The following is a 23,052-nucleotide window of genomic DNA, read 5'->3' on the forward strand; positions in this document are numbered from 1 at the left end:
TCGGCAACGGTCTTTCCTCTATAATACTAAGATAATATGGGAATATTTCAGCATTTTTTCCCTTATACATATAATAATTAATCATTTTCATATGTATATTATTTAATTTACTCGTATAATTGCCAAAATCCTATGAAGACATAAGAGAATACAATATGAGAGGTCGGCGCAACCATAATATAGTAGTTGATGACGAGGTGTTTGGCAACTTGATACAATTCTTTAAAAAGTCTTTATATTAATTATATGATAGGGACAATATCATATGCGTCACTAAATTGATGACGAGGTGTTTGGCAACGTGACACAAATCATTAAAGTCTTTATATTAATTATATGATAGAGACAATATCATATGCGTCACTAAATTGATGACGAGGTATTTGGCAACTTGATAGAATTCTTTAAAGTCTTTATATCAAAAATTATATGATAGGGACAATATCATATGCGTCACTAAATTGATGACGAGGTGTTTGGCAACTTGACACAATTCATTAAAGTCTTTATATTAATTATATGATAGAGACAATATCATATGCGTCACTAAATTGATGACGAGGTATTTGGCAACTTGATATAATTCTTTAAAGTCTTTATATCAAATATTATATGATAGGGACAATATCATATGCGTCACTAAATTGATGACGAGGTGTTTGGCAACTTGACACAATTCATTAAAGTCTTTATATTAATTATATGATAGGGACAATATCATATGCGTCACTAAATTGATGACGAGGTATTTGGCAACTTGATACAATTCTTTAAAGTTTTTATATCAAAAATTATATGATAGGGACAATATCATATGCGTCACTAAATTGATGACGAGGTGTTTGGCAACTTGACACAATTCATTAAAGTCTTTATATTAATTATATGATAGGGACAATATCATATGCGTCACTAAATTGATGACGAGGTATTTGGCAACTTGATACAATTCTTTAAAGTTTTTATATCAAAAATTATATGATAGGGACAATATCATATGCGTCACTAAATTGATGACGAGGTGTTTGGCAACTTGACACAATTCATTAAAGTCTTTATATTAATTATATGATAGAGACAATATCATATGCGTCACTAAATTGATGACGAGGTATTTGGCAACTTGATATAATTCTTTAAAGTCTTTATATCAAAAATTATATGATAGGGACAATATCATATGCGTCACTAAATTGATGACGAGGTGTTTGGCAACTTGACACAATTCATTAAAGTCTTTATATTAATTATATGATAGGGACAATATCATATGCGTCACTAAATTGATGACGAGGTATTTGGCAACTTGATACAATTCTTTAAAGTTTTTATATCAAAAATTATATGATAGGGACAATATCATATGCGTCACTAAATTGATGACGAGGTGTTTGGCAACTTGACACAATTCATTAAAGTCTTTATATTAATTATATGATAGGGACAATATCATATGCGTCACTAAATTGATGACGAGGTATTTGGCAACTTGATATAATTCTTTAAAGTCTTTATATCAAAAATTATACGATAGGGACAATATCATATGCGTCACTAAATTGATGACGAGGTATTTGGCAACGTGATATAATTCTTTAAAGTCTTTATATTAATTATATGATAGGGACAATATCATATGCGTCACTAAATTGATGACGAGGTATTTGGCAACGTGATAGAATTCTTTAAAGTCTTTATATCAAAAATTATACGATAGGGACAATATCATATGCGTCACTAAATTGATGACGAGGTATTTGGCAACTTGATATAATTCTTTAAAGTCTTTATATCAAAAATTATATGATAGGGACAATATCATATGCGTCACTAAATTGATGACGAGGTGTTTGTTTGGCTACATGAAAAATCATTTATTTATCGAATCATCAAGCAAAGGATAAGCTTCAGTGGATCGCAGTATGGCAGCTGCTCAACCACTTACAACACCTTGCCTGTTACAAAAGTCGTTTACAATTGATTCTAGGCTTTGTCATTGTATTAAATAATGCTTTTATATGTAACTAGCGCGGCATCAGGTGATCGAAGATCCTCCTAATTTACTATGTTACAAATTACATTGGCATCACATCCATTGTCGTTTATAAAATAAATTATAAACTTTAAATGGTTTAGAAGCCATACAATGCAAATTGCCCCTTATTTATCATTGCAGTCCAGCACGGATACGACCTTAGAGGCGTTCAGGCATAATCCAACGGACGTAGCGTCATACCACTGTTCGCTCGAACAAGTATTGTGCCATTGGTCCGTACCTGCGGTTCCTCTCGTACTACGCAGGAATGCTGTCGCAACAACGTTTTGTCATTAGTAGGGTAAAACTAACCTGTCTCACGACGGTCTAAACCCAGCTCACGTTCCCTTGCATGGGTGAACAATCCAACGCTTGGTGAATTTTGCTTCACAATGATAGGAAGAGCCGACATCGAAGGATCAAAAAGCGACGTCGCTATGAACGCTTGGCCGCCACAAGCCAGTTATCCCTATGGTAACTTTTCTGACACCTCTTGTTAAAAACTCTTTAAACCAAAAGGATCGATAGGCCGAGCTTTTGCTGTCCCTGTGTGTACTGAACACCGAGATCAAGTCAGCATTTGCCCTTTTGCTCTATGTGTGGTTTCTGTCCGCACTGAGCTGGCCTTGGGACACCTCCGTTATTATTTGAGAGATGTACCGCCCCAGTCAAACTCCCTACCTGGCAATGTCCTTGAATTGGATCATACCTGAGTAATTGGAGTTATACCAAATTTTCAAATCAAAAATACATAAATGCATCGTTTTATTAAAGAATTTGTTTGCGATTATATAACAAACTCGTGATACTTTGATCAAGAAGCTTGCATCAAAACCCAATACCATAAGATATAATAAATATATCCGTATAATGGCTAGGAAATGATACACGTTCCATTTAATCAAGTAAGTAAGGAAACAATAAGAGTAGTGGTATTTCATTGACGATACCAAACCGAGGTCTAATATCTCCCACTTATTCTACACCTCTTATGTCTCCTTACACTGCCAGATTAGAGTCAAGCTCAAAAGGGTCTTCTTTCCCCGCTAATTATTCCAAGCCCGTTCCCTTGGCTGTGGTTTCGCTAGATAGTAGATAGGGACAGTAGGAATCTCGTTAATCCATTCATGCGCGTCACTAATTAGATGACGAGGCATTTGGCTACCTTAAGAGAGTCATAGTTACTCCCGCCGTTGACCCGCGCTTACTTGAATTTCTTCACTTTGACATTCAGAGCACTGGGCAGAAATCACATTGTGTCAACACCCGCTAGGGCCATCACAATGCTTTGTTTTAATTAGACAGTCGGATTCCCCAAGTCCGTGCCAGTTCTGAATTGATTGTTAATTGATAATCGTTATAATTGATAAGAACTAATTGGTTTAACCCAAATAGTATTCTTAAAAATTTTAGCAAGAAAGTTCCACAATTGGCTACGTAACTAAACTATCCGGGGAACAAGTAACTAACATAAATGCTAGAAACTCTATTTACCCAGAACGAGCACATAAACCATGTTATTGTTTCCCAATCAAGCCCGACTATCTCAATCTTCAGAGCCAATCCTTATCCCGAAGTTACGGATCTAATTTGCCGACTTCCCTTACCTACATTATTCTATCGACTAGAGACTCTTCACCTTGGAGACCAGCTGCGGATATTGGTACGGCCTGTTGAGAAGTTTGCGTGTCCCCACCATAAATTTTCAAGGTCCGAGGAGAAAATATCGACACAACAGTATATGTCATGCTCTTCTAGCCCATCTACCATATCTCTCTGCGAAAGACTTCCATGGTAGTACGGCTATAAAACAGAAAAGAAAACTCTTCCGATATCTCTCGACGGCTTCTTTATGGTCGTTCCTGTTGCCAGGATGAGCACGAGGCCCATATTTAATAACAAACGGATACTCAACAGGTTACGGAATTGGAACCGTATTCCCTTTCGTTCAAAATTATTCAAGTGTATTATATTCGCTTTGTTTATATAGTTAGGCATTTTTGTTTTACTTGAAAATTTTCGGCTTTCGCCTTGAACTTAGGACCGACTAACTCGTGATCAACCACTGTTCACACGAAACCCTTCTCCACTTCAGTCCTCCAAGGTCTCATTCGATTATTTGCTACTACCACCAAGATCTGTACCAATGGCAGCTCCATGCAGGCTTACGCCAAACACTTCTACGCATACCATTGTACCTTCCTACTCACTAAAGTTTCAAAATTTATATCACAAGTAATATAAATCATCTACTTTAGCGGTAATGTATAGGTATACAACTTAAGCGCCATCCATTTTAAGGGCTAGTTGCTTCGGCAGGTGAGTTGTTACACACTCCTTAGCGGATTTCGACTTCCATGATCACCGTCCTGCTGTTTTAAGCAACCAACGCCTTTCATGGTATCTGCATGAGTTGTTAATTTGGGCACCGTAACATTACGTTTGGTTCATCCCACAGCGCCAGTTCTGCTTACCAAAAGTGGCCCACTGGGCACATTATATCATAACCTTGAACTTCATATCAAGAAAGTTAAGGTTCTTACCCATTTAAAGTTTGAGAATAGGTTAAGATCGTTTCGACCCTAAGGCCTCTAATCATTCGCTTTACCAGATAAGATTATTTTATATAATATTAAAATGCACCAGCTATCCTGAGGGAAACTTCGGAAGGAACCAGCTACTAGATGGTTCGATTGGTCTTTCGCCCCTATACTCAATTCTGACAATCGATTTGCACGTCAGAACTGTTTCGGTCTTCCATCAGGGTTTCCCCTGACTTCAACCTGATCAAGTATAGTTCACCATCTTTCGGGTCACAGCATATATGCTCAAGGTACGTTCCAGTTAGAGGCATAAATAATATAAATATACATTATACATAACTATATAGAACGCCCCGGGATTGTGTTAATTAGCTATAAATAGCTAAAAAACTAATCCCATTATTAGTCAAGTTAATTACGCTATTAGGTTTACATCCCAATAACTTGCACATATGTTAGACTCCTTGGTCCGTGTTTCAAGACGGGTCCCGAAGGTATCCTGAATCTTTCGCATTGTTAATCATACAAGAGCATATAATAAACACAAAAATCAATGATAATTATGCCATTATATAATTCCGAAAAATTAACGCTCTGTAATAATATAAATCTATCAGCACTTTATCAAATTAATAACATTTATTCTGTGTTAAAATGCAAGCAATTTAATTGGAATAAACTATAAGTTATATTTTATGATAAATTTGGGATATGCTAATAGATTACAATGTCCTTATATGGAAAAAATGCACATTATTCTTAATAATATTATTTAAATATTACAATTTTAATGATGAATTTTCCATAACGGATATTCAGGTTCATCGGGCTTAACCTCTAAGCAGTTTCACGTACTGTTTAACTCTCTATTCAGAGTTCTTTTCAACTTTCCCTCACGGTACTTGTTTACTATCGGTCTCATGGTTATATTTAGTTTTAGATGGAGTTTACCACCCACTTAGTGCTGCACTATCAAGCAACACGACTCTTTGGAAACATCATCTAGTAATCATTAACGTTATACGGGCCTGGCACCCTCTATGGGTAAATGGCCTCATTTAAGAAGGACTTAAATCATTAATTTCTCATACTAGAATATTGACGCTCCATACACTGCATCTCACATTTGCCATATAGACAAAGTGACTTAGTGCTGAACTGTTTTCTTTTCGCTCGCCGCTACTAAGAAAATCCTTGTTAGTTTCTTTTCCTCCCCTAATTAATATGCTTAAATTCAGGGGGTAGTCCCATATGAGTTGAGGTTGTATATATAACTATTTTTTGCCATAAATTCTTTATATATAAATGATAAAACAATCAATTAAATTCGTTATAAATAGTTCCAATAGTTCTTGTAAGCAAAGTTATTTTTTATCCATTTAACGAACCAACGAAGAATAATAACAAAACCAAGATTTTTCTTTTTCCGAATCATTAATAAGAGACAATTCTAGATGAAAAATATTTCAATTTTTTATGCTAGACATTTCTCAGTATTATTTGATTGAAAAAGAAAATATTTCTCTTCGTTTTTCACATTCAAATGTGAGATAATGTTTTTCATTTCTTTTTTAATATTATGAATAAAATCATTATTTAATCCAATAATATACCATATGCTTATAAAAAATTTATAAACAACTTAATTAGCATAGTCTTACAACCCTCAACCATATGTAGTCCAAGCAGCACTATAAAATTAATTAAAGTACATAACAGCATGGACTGCGATATGCGTTCAAAATGTCGATGTTCATGTGTCCTGCAGTTCACACGATGACGCACAGTTTGCTGCGTTCTTCATCGACCCATGAGCCGAGTGATCCACCGCTTAGAGTTTTATAATTCATTTTTATATAATATCAATATTGTTTTTATTGAAAGAAATTAAAAATACACCATTTTACTGGCATATATCAATTCCTTCAATAAATTTATTTTTATACCTAAAAATAAATGTTGCGATATGTCTTAGTTTCATATAAGCATTATGTATCATAAAAATCTGGTTATGGTTTGCTATTTTGGGTGACACATACTGCAAAATTTATATAAAACATTAACCTGATGGATGACAGGTACAAACATTGTATATTTTAGGTTGTTGCATTAGCCAACGTATGCTCATAACATAGATGAACAATACATATTCGCAACGCGTGTATATTATGGTCCATATACACACACACTTATTTTGAATACCACATTCAAAATTATTTTAATTTTAATTCGACTTCTACTTTCAAATTTTGTTCAGTTTCTTCGATTTCCATTTTCGAGAATTTGTTTTTATAGGAAACGCCATTGTTGTAGTAGGTACTGCCACAAATACGCACAACAACATTAATAATGTTAAAGTCTTTTTATGAGGTTGCCAAGCCCCACATATAAAATAAAAGCCATCTTCATTTTATTTTGACTTTAACTTTTGATTCCGTGGAATCATTTTGTAATATTTTTATTTTGGTAAATTGTATTTATTTGTATTATAACAAATGTTTATTAACGATAAGGATATTATACAATAATGATCCTTCCGCAGGTTCACCTACGGAAACCTTGTTACGACTTTTACTTCCTCTAAATAATCAAGTTCGGTCAACTTTTGCGAAACAACCGTAACACGCAAGGCGTCACAGTGATCACGTCCGGAGACCTCACTAAATAATTCAATCGGTAGTAGCGACGGGCGGTGTGTACAAAGGGCAGGGACGTAATCAATGCGAGTTAATGACTCACACTTACTGGGAATTCCAAGTTCATGTGAACAGTTTCAGTTCACAATCCCAAGCATGAAAGTGGTTCAGCGGTTTACCCGGACCTCTCGGTCTAGGAAATACACGTTGATACTTTCATTGTAGCGCGCGTGCAGCCCAGGACATCTAAGGGCATCACAGACCTGTTATTGCTCAATCTCATTATTGCTAGACGCAATTTGTCCATTTAAGAAGCTAGTGTCCTTATAATGGGACAAACCAACAGGTACGGCTCCACTTACATAAACACATTCAAACACAATAAACATTTTACTGCCACCATGAATGAAGGCTACATAAGCTTCAGCACCATAATCCTGAAGATATCTATTTAATATATTTGAGTCTCGTTCGTTATCGGAATTAACCAGACAAATCACTCCACGAACTAAGAACGGCCATGCACCACCACCCATAGATTCGAGAAAGAGCTATCAATCTGTCTTACACACTTATGTTCGGACCTGGTAAGTTTTCCCGTGTTGAGTCAAATTAAGCCGCAGGCTCCACTCCTGGTGGTGCCCTTCCGTCAATTCCTTTAAGTTTCAGCTTTGCAACCATACTTCCCCCGGAGCCCAAAAGCTTTGGTTTCCCGGGAAGCGACTGAGAGAGCCATAAAAGTAGCTACACCCAATTGCTAGCTGGCATCGTTTATGGTTAGAACTAGGGCGGTATCTGATCGCCTTCGAACCTCTAACTTTCGTTCTTGATTAATGAAAACATCTTTGGCAAATGCTTTCGCTTAAGTTAGTCTTACGACGGTCCAAGAATTTCACCTCTCGCGTCGTAATACTAATGCCCCCAAACTGCTTCTATTAATCATTACCTCTTGATCTGAAAACCAATGAAAGCAGAACAGAGGTCTTATTTCATTATCCCATGCACAGAATATTCAGGCATTTGAAGCCTGCTTTAAGCACTCTAATTTGTTCAAAGTAATAGTACCGGCCCACAATAACACTCGTTTAAGAGCACTAGTGCAGGTTTTTAAATAGGAGGAACATATGAAAAAATACAAGTATTTAATCACATATAAGAACTCCACCGGTAATACGCTTACATACATAAAGGTATAGTACTAACCACAATTGTAAGTTGTACTACCCGTATGAAGCACAAGTTCAACTACGAACGTTTTAACCGCAACAACTTTAATATACGCTATTGGAGCTGGAATTACCGCGGCTGCTGGCACCAGACTTGCCCTCCAATTGGTCCTTGTTAAAGGATTTAAAGTGTACTCATTCCAATTACAGGGCCTCGGATATGAGTCCTGTATTGTTATTTTTCGTCACTACCTCCCCGAGCTGGGAGTGGGTAATTTACGCGCCTGCTGCCTTCCTTAGATGTGGTAGCCGTTTCTCAGGCTCCCTCTCCGGAATCGAACCCTGATTCCCCGTTACCCGTTGCAACCATGGTAGTCCTAGATACTACCATCAAAAGTTGATAGGGCAGACATTTGAAAGATCTGTCGTCGGTACAAGACCATACGATCTGCATGTTATCTAGAGTTCAACCAATATAACGATCTTGCGATCGCTTGGTTTTAGCCTAATAAAAGCACATGTCCCATAAGGTTCATGTTTTAATTGCATGTATTAGCTCTAGAATTACCACAGTTATCCAAGTAACTGTTAACGATCTAAGGAACCATAACTGATATAATGAGCCTTTTGCGGTTTCACTTTTAATTCGTGTGTACTTAGACATGCATGGCTTAATCTTTGAGACAAGCATATAACTACTGGCAGGATCAACCAGAATAATGTTTTTCCTTCATATTCCATTCATATATTTTGAATCGAAATAAGCAATATAATAGATATATAGATATATAGATTTTTCACTTTATATAATTCCATGATTTTTATTATATTGAATAAAATTCAATATTTCGCCTTTGGGTAAAATTTTAAATATATAAGTAAAAAAATCCATTCGATTACGGCCATTTTTATATAGCATTCGTAATCCATATTTTCATTTTTAATTTATACTTGTTTTACCAATATAACAAGAATTTCATCTAATTATTGTAATATATATATTTCTATAATTTTATCTTTTTATACATACATATTTCATTATAAAATATCATTTTATTTCCAACATACATAATTATTGTATCCACACATGTACAATTTTTGTTTAACCAATATAAATATTAAGTTAAATCATTTGCATTTTGAAGATAAATTTAAAATTTATCTCTTTTCATATATATCTCTGGTAATATATAACATAAAACCAAGCGCATATGATAATATTTCCACATTTAATATATAATTTTATATTTCTTTCATAAGAATCCATATTTGTATTATACCGTAACGATATAATAATCCAACTATACGGCAGGTAATAAATTAATATTTGCCTGCCTCCAAAAATTAACGATAATATATGGAAACGATTTGTTATTCTATATATAATAGAAACTTGACTTTTGTTTCAACGATATTATCTATAAAGCGTATATTCCTATTATCCGCGGAGCCAAGTCCCGTGTTCTATAGAACTGAGAAACAAATTTGTACGGATAATAATATACTTTATTGTATGTAACCAATATAAACATAATCCGAAATAAATATTTCGAATAATGCGGGAGGTCGGCAACCACTGCCTACCTATAGTAGTTTTTGAACCCGCTGTCCTCAAAGCGGGTATTTTCAATTCCGTTTGCCACCCAACATACGGGCTATTCTCTTATATATTAAGAGATTATAGGAACATTTCATTTTTTTTCCATTATTCATATATAATATGATTATTTTTTCCCTTATACATATAATAATTAATCATTTTCATATGTATATTATTTAATTTACTCATATTATTGCCAAAATCATATGAATACATAAGTTTTGAACAATATGAGAGGTCGGCAACCACTGCCTACCTATAGTAGTTTTTGAACCCTCTGTCGTAATTCCGGTCGTTTACACTACTATACCCTCTCACTATAATGGCTTTTCTCTATAATACTAAGAGAATGTGGGATATTTTCAGCATTTTTTCCCTTATACATATAATAATTAATCATTTTCATATGTATATTATTTAATTTACTCATATTATTGCCAAAATCATATGAATACATAAGTTTTGAACAATATGAGAGGTCGGCAACCACTGCCTACCTATAGTAGTTTTTGAACCCTCTGTCGTAATTCCGGTCGTTTACACTACTATACCCTCTCACTATAATGGCTTTTCTCTATAATACTAAGAGAATGTGGGATATTTTCAGCATTTTTTCCCTTATACATATAATAATTAATAATTTTCATATGTATATTATTTAATTTACTCATATAATTGCCAAAATCATATGAATACATAAGTTTTGAACAATATGAGAGGTCGGCAACCACTGCCTACCTATAGTAGTTTTTGAACCCTCTGTCGTAATTCCGGTCGTTTACACTACTATACCCTCTCACTATAATGGCTTTTCTCTATAATACTAAGAGAATGTGGGAATATTTCAGCATTTTTTCCCCTATACATATAATAATTAATAATTTTCATATGTATATTATTTAATTTACTCATATAATTGCCAAAATCATATGAATACATAAGTTTTGAACAATATGAGAGGTCGGCAACCACTGCCTACCTATAGTAGTTTTTGAACCCTCTGTCGTAATTCCGGTCGTTTACACTACTATACCCTCTCACTATAATGGCTTTTCTCTATAATACTAAGAGAATGTGGGAATATTTCAGCATTTTTTCCCCTATACATATAATAATTAATAATTTTCATATGTATATTATTTAATTTACTCATATAATTGCCAAAATCATATAAATACATAAGTTTTGAACAATATCAGAGGTCAGCAACGGTCTTTCCTCTATAATACTAAGATAATATGGGAATATTTTCAGCATTTTTTCCCTTATACATTTATACATATAATAATTAATCATTTTCATATGTATATTATTTAATTTACTCATATTATTGCCAAAATCATATAAATACATAAGTTTTGAACAATATCAGAGGTCAGCAACGGTCTTTCCTCTATAATACTAAGATAATGTGGGAATATTTCATCATTTTTTCCTTTATACATTTATACATATAATATTTAATCATTTTATATGTATATTATTTAATTTACTCATATAATTGCCAAAATCATATAAATACATAAGTTTTGAACAATATCAGAGGTCGGCAACGGTCTTTCCTCTATAATACTAAGATAATATGGGAATATTTCAGCATTTTTTCCCTTATACATATAATAATTAATCATTTTCATATGTATATTATTTAATTTACTCGTATAATTGCCAAAATCCTATGAAGACATAAGAGAATACAATATGAGAGGTCGGCGCAACCATAATATAGTAGTTGATGACGAGGTGTTTGGCAACTTGATACAATTCTTTAAAAAGTCTTTATATTAATTATATGATAGGGACAATATCATATGCGTCACTAAATTGATGACGAGGTGTTTGGCAACGTGACACAAATCATTAAAGTCTTTATATTAATTATATGATAGAGACAATATCATATGCGTCACTAAATTGATGACGAGGTATTTGGCAACTTGATAGAATTCTTTAAAGTCTTTATATCAAAAATTATATGATAGGGACAATATCATATGCGTCACTAAATTGATGACGAGGTGTTTGGCAACTTGACACAATTCATTAAAGTCTTTATATTAATTATATGATAGAGACAATATCATATGCGTCACTAAATTGATGACGAGGTATTTGGCAACTTGATATAATTCTTTAAAGTCTTTATATCAAATATTATATGATAGGGACAATATCATATGCGTCACTAAATTGATGACGAGGTGTTTGGCAACTTGACACAATTCATTAAAGTCTTTATATTAATTATATGATAGGGACAATATCATATGCGTCACTAAATTGATGACGAGGTATTTGGCAACTTGATACAATTCTTTAAAGTTTTTATATCAAAAATTATATGATAGGGACAATATCATATGCGTCACTAAATTGATGACGAGGTGTTTGGCAACTTGACACAATTCATTAAAGTCTTTATATTAATTATATGATAGGGACAATATCATATGCGTCACTAAATTGATGACGAGGTATTTGGCAACTTGATACAATTCTTTAAAGTTTTTATATCAAAAATTATATGATAGGGACAATATCATATGCGTCACTAAATTGATGACGAGGTGTTTGGCAACTTGACACAATTCATTAAAGTCTTTATATTAATTATATGATAGAGACAATATCATATGCGTCACTAAATTGATGACGAGGTATTTGGCAACTTGATATAATTCTTTAAAGTCTTTATATCAAAAATTATATGATAGGGACAATATCATATGCGTCACTAAATTGATGACGAGGTGTTTGGCAACTTGACACAATTCATTAAAGTCTTTATATTAATTATATGATAGGGACAATATCATATGCGTCACTAAATTGATGACGAGGTATTTGGCAACTTGATACAATTCTTTAAAGTTTTTATATCAAAAATTATATGATAGGGACAATATCATATGCGTCACTAAATTGATGACGAGGTGTTTGGCAACTTGACACAATTCATTAAAGTCTTTATATTAATTATATGATAGGGACAATATCATATGCGTCACTAAATTGATGACGAGGTATTTGGCAACGTGATAGAATTCTTTAAAGTCTTTATATCAAAAATTATACGATAGGGACAATATCATATGCGTCACTAAATTGATGACGAGGTATTTGGCAACTTGATATAATTCTTTAAAGTCTTTATATCAAAAATTATATGATAGGGACAATATCATATGCGTCACTAAATTGATGACGAGGTGTTTGTTTGGCTACAGGAAAAATCATTTATTTATCGAATCATCAAGCAAAGGATAAGCTTCAGTGGATCGCAGTATGGCAGCTGCTCAACCACTTACAACACCTTGCCTGTTACAAAAGTCGTTTACAATTGATTCTAGGCTTTGTCATTGTATTAAATAATGCTTTTATATGTAACTAGCGCGGCATCAGGTGATCGAAGATCCTCCTAATTTACTATGTTACAAATTACATTGGCATCACATCCATTGTCGTTTATAAAATAAATTATAAACTTTAAATGGTTTAGAAGCCATACAATGCAAATTGCCCCTTATTTATCATTGCAGTCCAGCACGGATACGACCTTAGAGGCGTTCAGGCATAATCCAACGGACGTAGCGTCATACCACTGTTCGCTCGAACAAGTATTGTGCCATTGGTCCGTACCTGCGGTTCCTCTCGTACTACGCAGGAATGCTGTCGCAACAACGTTTTGTCATTAGTAGGGTAAAACTAACCTGTCTCACGACGGTCTAAACCCAGCTCACGTTCCCTTGCATGGGTGAACAATCCAACGCTTGGTGAATTTTGCTTCACAATGATAGGAAGAGCCGACATCGAAGGATCAAAAAGCGACGTCGCTATGAACGCTTGGCCGCCACAAGCCAGTTATCCCTATGGTAACTTTTCTGACACCTCTTGTTAAAAACTCTTTAAACCAAAAGGATCGATAGGCCGAGCTTTTGCTGTCCCTGTGTGTACTGAACACCGAGATCAAGTCAGCATTTGCCCTTTTGCTCTATGTGTGGTTTCTGTCCGCACTGAGCTGGCCTTGGGACACCTCCGTTATTATTTGAGAGATGTACCGCCCCAGTCAAACTCCCTACCTGGCAATGTCCTTGAATTGGATCATACCTGAGTAATTGGAGTTATACCAAATTTTCAAATCAAAAATACATAAATGCATCGTTTTATTAAAGAATTTGTTTGCGATTATATAACAAACTCGTGATACTTTGATCAAGAAGCTTGCATCAAAACCCAATACCATAAGATATAATAAATATATCCGTATAATGGCTAGGAAATGATACACGTTCCATTTAATCAAGTAAGTAAGGAAACAATAAGAGTAGTGGTATTTCATTGACGATACCAAACCGAGGTCTAATATCTCCCACTTATTCTACACCTCTTATGTCTCCTTACACTGCCAGATTAGAGTCAAGCTCAAAAGGGTCTTCTTTCCCCGCTAATTATTCCAAGCCCGTTCCCTTGGCTGTGGTTTCGCTAGATAGTAGATAGGGACAGTAGGAATCTCGTTAATCCATTCATGCGCGTCACTAATTAGATGACGAGGCATTTGGCTACCTTAAGAGAGTCATAGTTACTCCCGCCGTTGACCCGCGCTTACTTGAATTTCTTCACTTTGACATTCAGAGCACTGGGCAGAAATCACATTGTGTCAACACCCGCTAGGGCCATCACAATGCTTTGTTTTAATTAGACAGTCGGATTCCCCAAGTCCGTGCCAGTTCTGAATTGATTGTTAATTGATAATCGTTATAATTGATAAGAACTAATTGGTTTAACCCAAATAGTATTCTTAAAAATTTTAGCAAGAAAGTTCCACAATTGGCTACGTAACTAAACTATCCGGGGAACAAGTAACTAACATAAATGCTAGAAACTCTATTTACCCAGAACGAGCACATAAACCATGTTATTGTTTCCCAATCAAGCCCGACTATCTCAATCTTCAGAGCCAATCCTTATCCCGAAGTTACGGATCTAATTTGCCGACTTCCCTTACCTACATTATTCTATCGACTAGAGACTCTTCACCTTGGAGACCAGCTGCGGATATTGGTACGGCCTGTTGAGAAGTTTGCGTGTCCCCACCATAAATTTTCAAGGTCCGAGGAGAAAATATCGACACAACAGTATATGTCATGCTCTTCTAGCCCATCTACCATATCTCTCTGCGAAAGACTTCCATGGTAGTACGGCTATAAAACAGAAAAGAAAACTCTTCCGATATCTCTCGACGGCTTCTTTATGGTCGTTCCTGTTGCCAGGATGAGCACGAGGCCCATATTTAATAACAAACGGATACTCAACAGGTTACGGAATTGGAACCGTATTCCCTTTCGTTCAAAATTATTCAAGTGTATTATATTCGCTTTGTTTATATAGTTAGGCATTTTTGTTTTACTTGAAAATTTTCGGCTTTCGCCTTGAACTTAGGACCGACTAACTCGTGATCAACCACTGTTCACACGAAACCCTTCTCCACTTCAGTCCTCCAAGGTCTCATTCGATTATTTGCTACTACCACCAAGATCTGTACCAATGGCAGCTCCATGCAGGCTTACGCCAAACACTTCTACGCATACCATTGTACCTTCCTACTCACTAAAGTTTCAAAATTTATATCACAAGTAATATAAATCATCTACTTTAGCGGTAATGTATAGGTATACAACTTAAGCGCCATCCATTTTAAGGGCTAGTTGCTTCGGCAGGTGAGTTGTTACACACTCCTTAGCGGATTTCGACTTCCATGATCACCGTCCTGCTGTTTTAAGCAACCAACGCCTTTCATGGTATCTGCATGAGTTGTTAATTTGGGCACCGTAACATTACGTTTGGTTCATCCCACAGCGCCAGTTCTGCTTACCAAAAGTGGCCCACTGGGCACATTATATCATAACCTTGAACTTCATATCAAGAAAGTTAAGGTTCTTACCCATTTAAAGTTTGAGAATAGGTTAAGATCGTTTCGACCCTAAGGCCTCTAATCATTCGCTTTACCAGATAAGATTATTTTATATAATATTAAAATGCACCAGCTATCCTGAGGGAAACTTCGGAAGGAACCAGCTACTAGATGGTTCGATTGGTCTTTCGCCCCTATACTCAATTCTGACAATCGATTTGCACGTCAGAACTGTTTCGGTCTTCCATCAGGGTTTCCCCTGACTTCAACCTGATCAAGTATAGTTCACCATCTTTCGGGTCACAGCATATATGCTCAAGGTACGTTCCAGTTAGAGGCATAAATAATATAAATATACATTATACATAACTATATAGAACGCCCCGGGATTGTGTTAATTAGCTATAAATAGCTAAAAAACTAATCCCATTATTAGTCAAGTTAATTACGCTATTAGGTTTACATCCCAATAACTTGCACATATGTTAGACTCCTTGGTCCGTGTTTCAAGACGGGTCCCGAAGGTATCCTGAATCTTTCGCATTGTTAATCATACAAGAGCATATAATAAACACAAAAATCAATGATAATTATGCCATTATATAATTCCGAAAAATTAACGCTCTGTAATAATATAAATCTATCAGCACTTTATCAAATTAATAACATTTATTCTGTGTTAAAATGCAAGCAATTTAATTGGAATAAACTATAAGTTATATTTTATGATAAATTTGGGATATGCTAATAGATTACAATGTCCTTATATGGAAAAAATGCACATTATTCTTAATAATATTATTTAAATATTACAATTTTAATGATGAATTTTCCATAACGGATATTCAGGTTCATCGGGCTTAACCTCTAAGCAGTTTCACGTACTGTTTAACTCTCTATTCAGAGTTCTTTTCAACTTTCCCTCACGGTACTTGTTTACTATCGGTCTCATGGTTATATTTAGTTTTAGATGGAGTTTACCACCCACTTAGTGCTGCACTATCAAGCAACACGACTCTTTGGAAACATCATCTAGTAATCATTAACGTTATACGGGCCTGGCACCCTCTATGGGTAAATGGCCTCATTTAAGAAGGACTTAAATCATTAATTTCTCATACTAGAATATTGACGCTCCATACACTGCATCTCACATTTGCCATATAGACAAAGTGACTTAGTGCTGAACTGTTTTCTTTTCGCTCGCCGCTACTAAGAAAATCCTTGTTAGTTTCTTTTCCTCCCCTAATTAATATGCTTAAATTCAGGGGGTAGTCCCATATGAGTTGAGGTTGTATATATAACTATTTTTTGCCATAAATTCTTTATATATAAATGATAAAACAATCAATTAAATTCGTTATAAATAGTTCCAATAGTTCTTGTAAGCAAAGTTATTTTTTATCCATTTAACGAACCAACGAAGAATAATAACAAAACCAAGATTTTTCTTTTTCCGAATCATTAATAAGAGACAATTCTAGATGAAAAATATTTCAATTTTTTATGCTAGACATTTCTCAGTATTATTTGATTGAAAAAGAAAATATTTCTCTTCGTTTTTCACATTCAAATGTGAGATAATGTTTTTCATTTCTTTTTTAATATTATGAATAAAATCATTATTTAATCCAATAATATACCATATGCTTATAAAAAATTTATAAACAACTTAATTAGCATAGTCTTACAACCCTCAACCATATGTAGTCCAAGCAGCACTATAAAATTAATTAAAGTACATAACAGCATGGACTGCGATATGCGTTCAAAATGTCGATGTTCATGTGTCCTGCAGTTCACACGATGACGCACAGTTTGCTGCGTTCTTCATCGACCCATGAGCCGAGTGATCCACCGCTTAGAGTTTTATAATTCATTTTTATATAATATCAATATTGTTTTTATTGAAAGAAATTAAAAATACACCATTTTACTGGCATATATCAATTCCTTCAATAAATTTATTTTTATACCTAAAAATAAATGTTGCGATATGTCTTAGTTTCATATAAGCATTATGTATCATAAAAATCTGGTTATGGTTTGCTATTTTGGGTGACACATACTGCAAAATTTATATAAAACATTAACCTGATGGATGACAGGTACAAACATTGTATATTTTAGGTTGTTGCATTAGCCAACGTATGCTCATAACATAGATGAACAATACATATTCGCAACGCGTGTATATTATGGTCCATATACACACACACTTATTTTGAATACCACATTCAAAATTATTTTAATTTTAATTCGACTTCTACTTTCAAATTTTGTTCAGTTTCTTCGATTTCCATTTTCGAGAATTTGTTTTTATAGGAAACGCCATTGTTGTAGTAGGTACTGCCACAAATACGCACAACAACATTAATAATGTTAAAGTCTTTTTATGAGGTTGCCAAGCCCCACATATAAAATAAAAGCCATCTTCATTTTATTTTGACTTTAACTTTTGATTCCGTGGAATCATTTTGTAATATTTTTATTTTGGTAAATTGTATTTATTTGTATTATAACAAATGTTTATTAACGATAAGGATATTATACAATAATGATCCTTCCGCAGGTTCACCTACGGAAACCTTGTTACGACTTTTACTTCCTCTAAATAATCAAGTTCGGTCAACTTTTGCGAAACAACCGTAACACGCAAGGCGTCACAGTGATCACGTCCGGAGACCTCACTAAATAATTCAATCGGTAGTAGCGACGGGCGGTGTGTACAAAGGGCAGGGACGTAATCAATGCGAGTTAATGACTCACACTTACTGGGAATTCCAAGTTCATGTGAACAGTTTCAGTTCACAATCCCAAGCATGAAAGTGGTTCAGCGGTTTACCCGGACCTCTCGGTCTAGGAAATACACGTTGATACTTTCATTGTAGCGCGCGTGCAGCCCAGGACATCTAAGGGCATCACAGACCTGTTATTGCTCAATCTCATTATTGCTAGACGCAATTTGTCCATTTAAGAAGCTAGTGTCCTTATAATGGGACAAACCAACAGGTACGGCTCCACTTACATAAACACATTCAAACACAATAAACATTTTACTGCCACCATGAATGAAGGCTACATAAGCTTCAGCACCATAATCCTGAAGATATCTATTTAATATATTTGAGTCTCGTTCGTTATCGGAATTAACCAGACAAATCACTCCACGAACTAAGAACGGCCATGCACCACCACCCATAGATTCGAGAAAGAGCTATCAATCTGTCTTACACACTTATGTTCGGACCTGGTAAGTTTTCCCGTGTTGAGTCAAATTAAGCCGCAGGCTCCACTCCTGGTGGTGCCCTTCCGTCAATTCCTTTAAGTTTCAGCTTTGCAACCATACTTCCCCCGGAGCCCAAAAGCTTTGGTTTCCCGGGAAGCGACTGAGAGAGCCATAAAAGTAGCTACACCCAATTGCTAGCTGGCATCGTTTATGGTTAGAACTAGGGCGGTATCTGATCGCCTTCGAACCTCTAACTTTCGTTCTTGATTAATGAAAACATCTTTGGCAAATGCTTTCGCTTAAGTTAGTCTTACGACGGTCCAAGAATTTCACCTCTCGCGTCGTAATACTAATGCCCCCAAACTGCTTCTATTAATCATTACCTCTTGATCTGAAAACCAATGAAAGCAGAACAGAGGTCTTATTTCATTATCCCATGCACAGAATATTCAGGCATTTGAAGCCTGCTTTAAGCACTCTAATTTGTTCAAAGTAATAGTACCGGCCCACAATAACACTCGTTTAAGAGCACTAGTGCAGGTTTTTAAATAGGAGGAACATATGAAAAAATACAAGTATTTAATCACATATAAGAACTCCACCGGTAATACGCTTACATACATAAAGGTATAGTACTAACCACAATTGTAAGTTGTACTACCCGTATGAAGCACAAGTTCAACTACGAACGTTTTAACCGCAACAACTTTAATATACGCTATTGGAGCTGGAATTACCGCGGCTGCTGGCACCAGACTTGCCCTCCAATTGGTCCTTGTTAAAGGATTTAAAGTGTACTCATTCCAATTACAGGGCCTCGGATATGAGTCCTGTATTGTTATTTTTCGTCACTACCTCCCCGAGCTGGGAGTGGGTAATTTACGCGCCTGCTGCCTTCCTTAGATGTGGTAGCCGTTTCTCAGGCTCCCTCTCCGGAATCGAACCCTGATTCCCCGTTACCCGTTGCAACCATGGTAGTCCTAGATACTACCATCAAAAGTTGATAGGGCAGACATTTGAAAGATCTGTCGTCGGTACAAGACCATACGATCTGCATGTTATCTAGAGTTCAACCAATATAACGATCTTGCGATCGCTTGGTTTTAGCCTAATAAAAGCACATGTCCCATAAGGTTCATGTTTTAATTGCATGTATTAGCTCTAGAATTACCACAGTTATCCAAGTAACTGTTAACGATCTAAGGAACCATAACTGATATAATGAGCCTTTTGCGGTTTCACTTTTAATTCGTGTGTACTTAGACATGCATGGCTTAATCTTTGAGACAAGCATATAACTACTGGCAGGATCAACCAGAATAATGTTTTTCCTTCATATTCCATTCATATATTTTGAATCGAAATAAGCAATATAATAGATATATAGATATATAGATTTTTCACTTTATATAATTCCATGATTTTTATTATATTGAATAAAATTCAATATTTCGCCTTTGGGTAAAATTTTAAATATATAAGTAAAAAAATCCATTCGATTACGGCCATTTTTATATAGCATTCGTAATCCATATTTTCATTTTTAATTTATACTTGTTTTACCAATATAACAAGAATTTCATCTAATTATTGTAATATATATATTTCTATAATTTTATCTTTTTATACATACATATTTCATTATAAAATATCATTTTATTTCCAACATACATAATTATTGTATCCACACATGTACAATTTTTGTTTAACCAATATAAATATTAAGTTAAATCATTTGCATTTTGAAGATAAATTTAAAATTTATCTCTTTTCATATATATCTCTGGTAATATATAACATAAAACCAAGCGCATATGATAATATTTCCACATTTAATATATAATTTTATATTTCTTTCATAAGAATCCATATTTGTATTATACCGTAACGATATAATAATCCAACTATACGGCAGGTAATAAATTAATATTTGCCTGCCTCCAAAAATTAACGATAATATATGGAAACGATTTGTTATTCTATATATAATAGAAACTTGACTTTTGTTTCAACGATATTATCTATAAAGCGTATATTCCTATTATCCGCGGAGCCAAGTCCCGTGTTCTATAGAACTGAGAAACAAATTTGTACGGATAATAATATACTTTATTGTATGTAACCAATATAAACATAATCCGAAATAAATATTTCGAATAATGCGGGAGGTCGGCAACCACTGCCTACCTATAGTAGTTTTTGAACCCGCTGTCCTCAAAGCGGGTATTTTCAATTCCGTTTGCCACCCAACATACGGGCTATTCTCTTATATATTAAGAGATTATAGGAACATTTCATTTTTTTTCCATTATTCATATATAATATGATTATTTTTTCCCTTATACATATAATAATTAATCATTTTCATATGTATATTATTTAATTTACTCATATTATTGCCAAAATCATATGAATACATAAGTTTTGAACAATATGAGAGGTCGGCAACCACTGCCTACCTATAGTAGTTTTTGAACCCTCTGTCGTAATTCCGGTCGTTTACACTACTATACCCTCTCACTATAATGGCTTTTCTCTATAATACTAAGAGAATGTGGGATATTTTCAGCATTTTTTCCCTTATACATATAATAATTAATCATTTTCATATGTATATTATTTAATTTACTCATATTATTGCCAAAATCATATGAATACATAAGTTTTGAACAATATGAGAGGTCGGCAACCACTGCCTACCTATAGTAGTTTTTGAACCCTCTGTCGTAATTCCGGTCGTTTACACTACTATACCCTCTCACTATAATGGCTTTTCTCTATAATACTAAGAGAATGTGGGATATTTTCAGCATTTTTTCCCTTATACATATAATAATTAATCATTTTCATATGTATATTATTTAATTTACTCATATTATTGCCAAAATCATATGAATACATAAGTTTTGAACAATATGAGAGGTCGGCAACCACTGCCTACCTATAGTAGTTTTTGAACCCTCTGTCGTAATTCCGGTCGTTTACACTACTATACCCTCTCACTATAATGGCTTTTCTCTATAATACTAAGAGAATGTGGGATATTTTCAGCATTTTTTCCCTTATACATATAATAATTAATCATTTTCATATGTATATTATTTAATTTACTCATATTATTGCCAAAATCATATGAATACATAAGTTTTGAACAATATGAGAGGTCGGCAACCACTGCCTACCTATAGTAGTTTTTGAACCCTCTGTCGTAATTCCGGTCGTTTACACTACTATACCCTCTCACTATAATGGCTTTTCTCTATAATACTAAGAGAATGTGGGATATTTTCAGAATTTTTTCCCTTATACATATAATAATTAATCATTTTCATATGTATATTATTTAATTTACTCATATTATTGCCAAAATCATATGAATACATAAGTTTTGAACAATATGAGAGGTCGGCAACCACTGCCTACCTATAGTAGTTTTTGAACCCTCTGTCGTAATTCCGGTCGTTTACACTACTATACCCTCTCACTATAATGGCTTTTCTCTATTATACTAAGAGAATGTGGGATATTTTCAGCATTTTTTCCCTTATACATATAATAATTAATAATTTTCATATGTATATTATTTAATTTACTCATATAATTGCCAAAATCATATGAATACATAAGTTTTGAACAATATGAGAGGTCGGCAACCACTGCCTACCTATAGTAGTTTTTGAACCCTCTGTCGTAATTCCGGTCGTTTACACTACTATACCCTCTCACTATAATGGCTTTTCTCTATAATACTAAGAGAATGTGGGAATATTTCAGCATTTTTTCCCCTATACATATAATAATTAATAATTTTCATATGTATATTATTTAATTTACTCATATAATTGCCAAAATCATATGAATACATAAGTTTTGAACAATATGAGAGGTCGGCAACCACTGCCTACCTATAGTAGTTTTTGAACCCTCTGTCG

General features: G+C 34.4%; 6 non-coding genes across 6 annotated transcripts; all 6 read right to left on the bottom strand.

Annotated features, from left to right (window-relative positions):
* Positions 1-1,881: 1,881 nt before the first annotated feature.
* LOC117149194 lies at positions 1,882-5,843 on the bottom strand. The gene has a single exon (XR_004460108.1). It is a non-coding gene; the product is annotated as a large subunit ribosomal RNA (ribosomal RNA).
* A 395-nt stretch (positions 5,844-6,238) lies between these two features.
* Positions 6,239-6,417, bottom strand: LOC117149189. The gene has a single exon (XR_004460104.1). It is a non-coding gene; the product is annotated as a 5.8S ribosomal RNA (ribosomal RNA).
* A 686-nt stretch (positions 6,418-7,103) lies between these two features.
* Positions 7,104-9,098, bottom strand: LOC117149190. Its single transcript, XR_004460105.1, has one exon. It is a non-coding gene; the product is annotated as a small subunit ribosomal RNA (ribosomal RNA).
* Positions 9,099-13,224: 4,126 nt separating this feature from the next.
* On the bottom strand, positions 13,225-17,186 carry LOC117149195. Its single transcript, XR_004460109.1, has one exon. It is a non-coding gene; the product is annotated as a large subunit ribosomal RNA (ribosomal RNA).
* Positions 17,187-17,581: 395 nt separating this feature from the next.
* LOC117149198 lies at positions 17,582-17,760 on the bottom strand. Its single transcript, XR_004460112.1, has one exon. It is a non-coding gene; the product is annotated as a 5.8S ribosomal RNA (ribosomal RNA).
* Positions 17,761-18,446: 686 nt separating this feature from the next.
* Positions 18,447-20,441, bottom strand: LOC117149191. The gene has a single exon (XR_004460106.1). It is a non-coding gene; the product is annotated as a small subunit ribosomal RNA (ribosomal RNA).
* Between the last annotated feature and the right edge of the window lie 2,611 nt (positions 20,442-23,052).

This window comes from Drosophila mauritiana, unplaced genomic scaffold (assembly GCF_004382145.1).
Source record: "Drosophila mauritiana strain mau12 unplaced genomic scaffold, ASM438214v1 U_172, whole genome shotgun sequence".
Lineage (NCBI taxonomy): Eukaryota > Metazoa > Arthropoda > Insecta > Diptera > Drosophilidae > Drosophila > Drosophila mauritiana.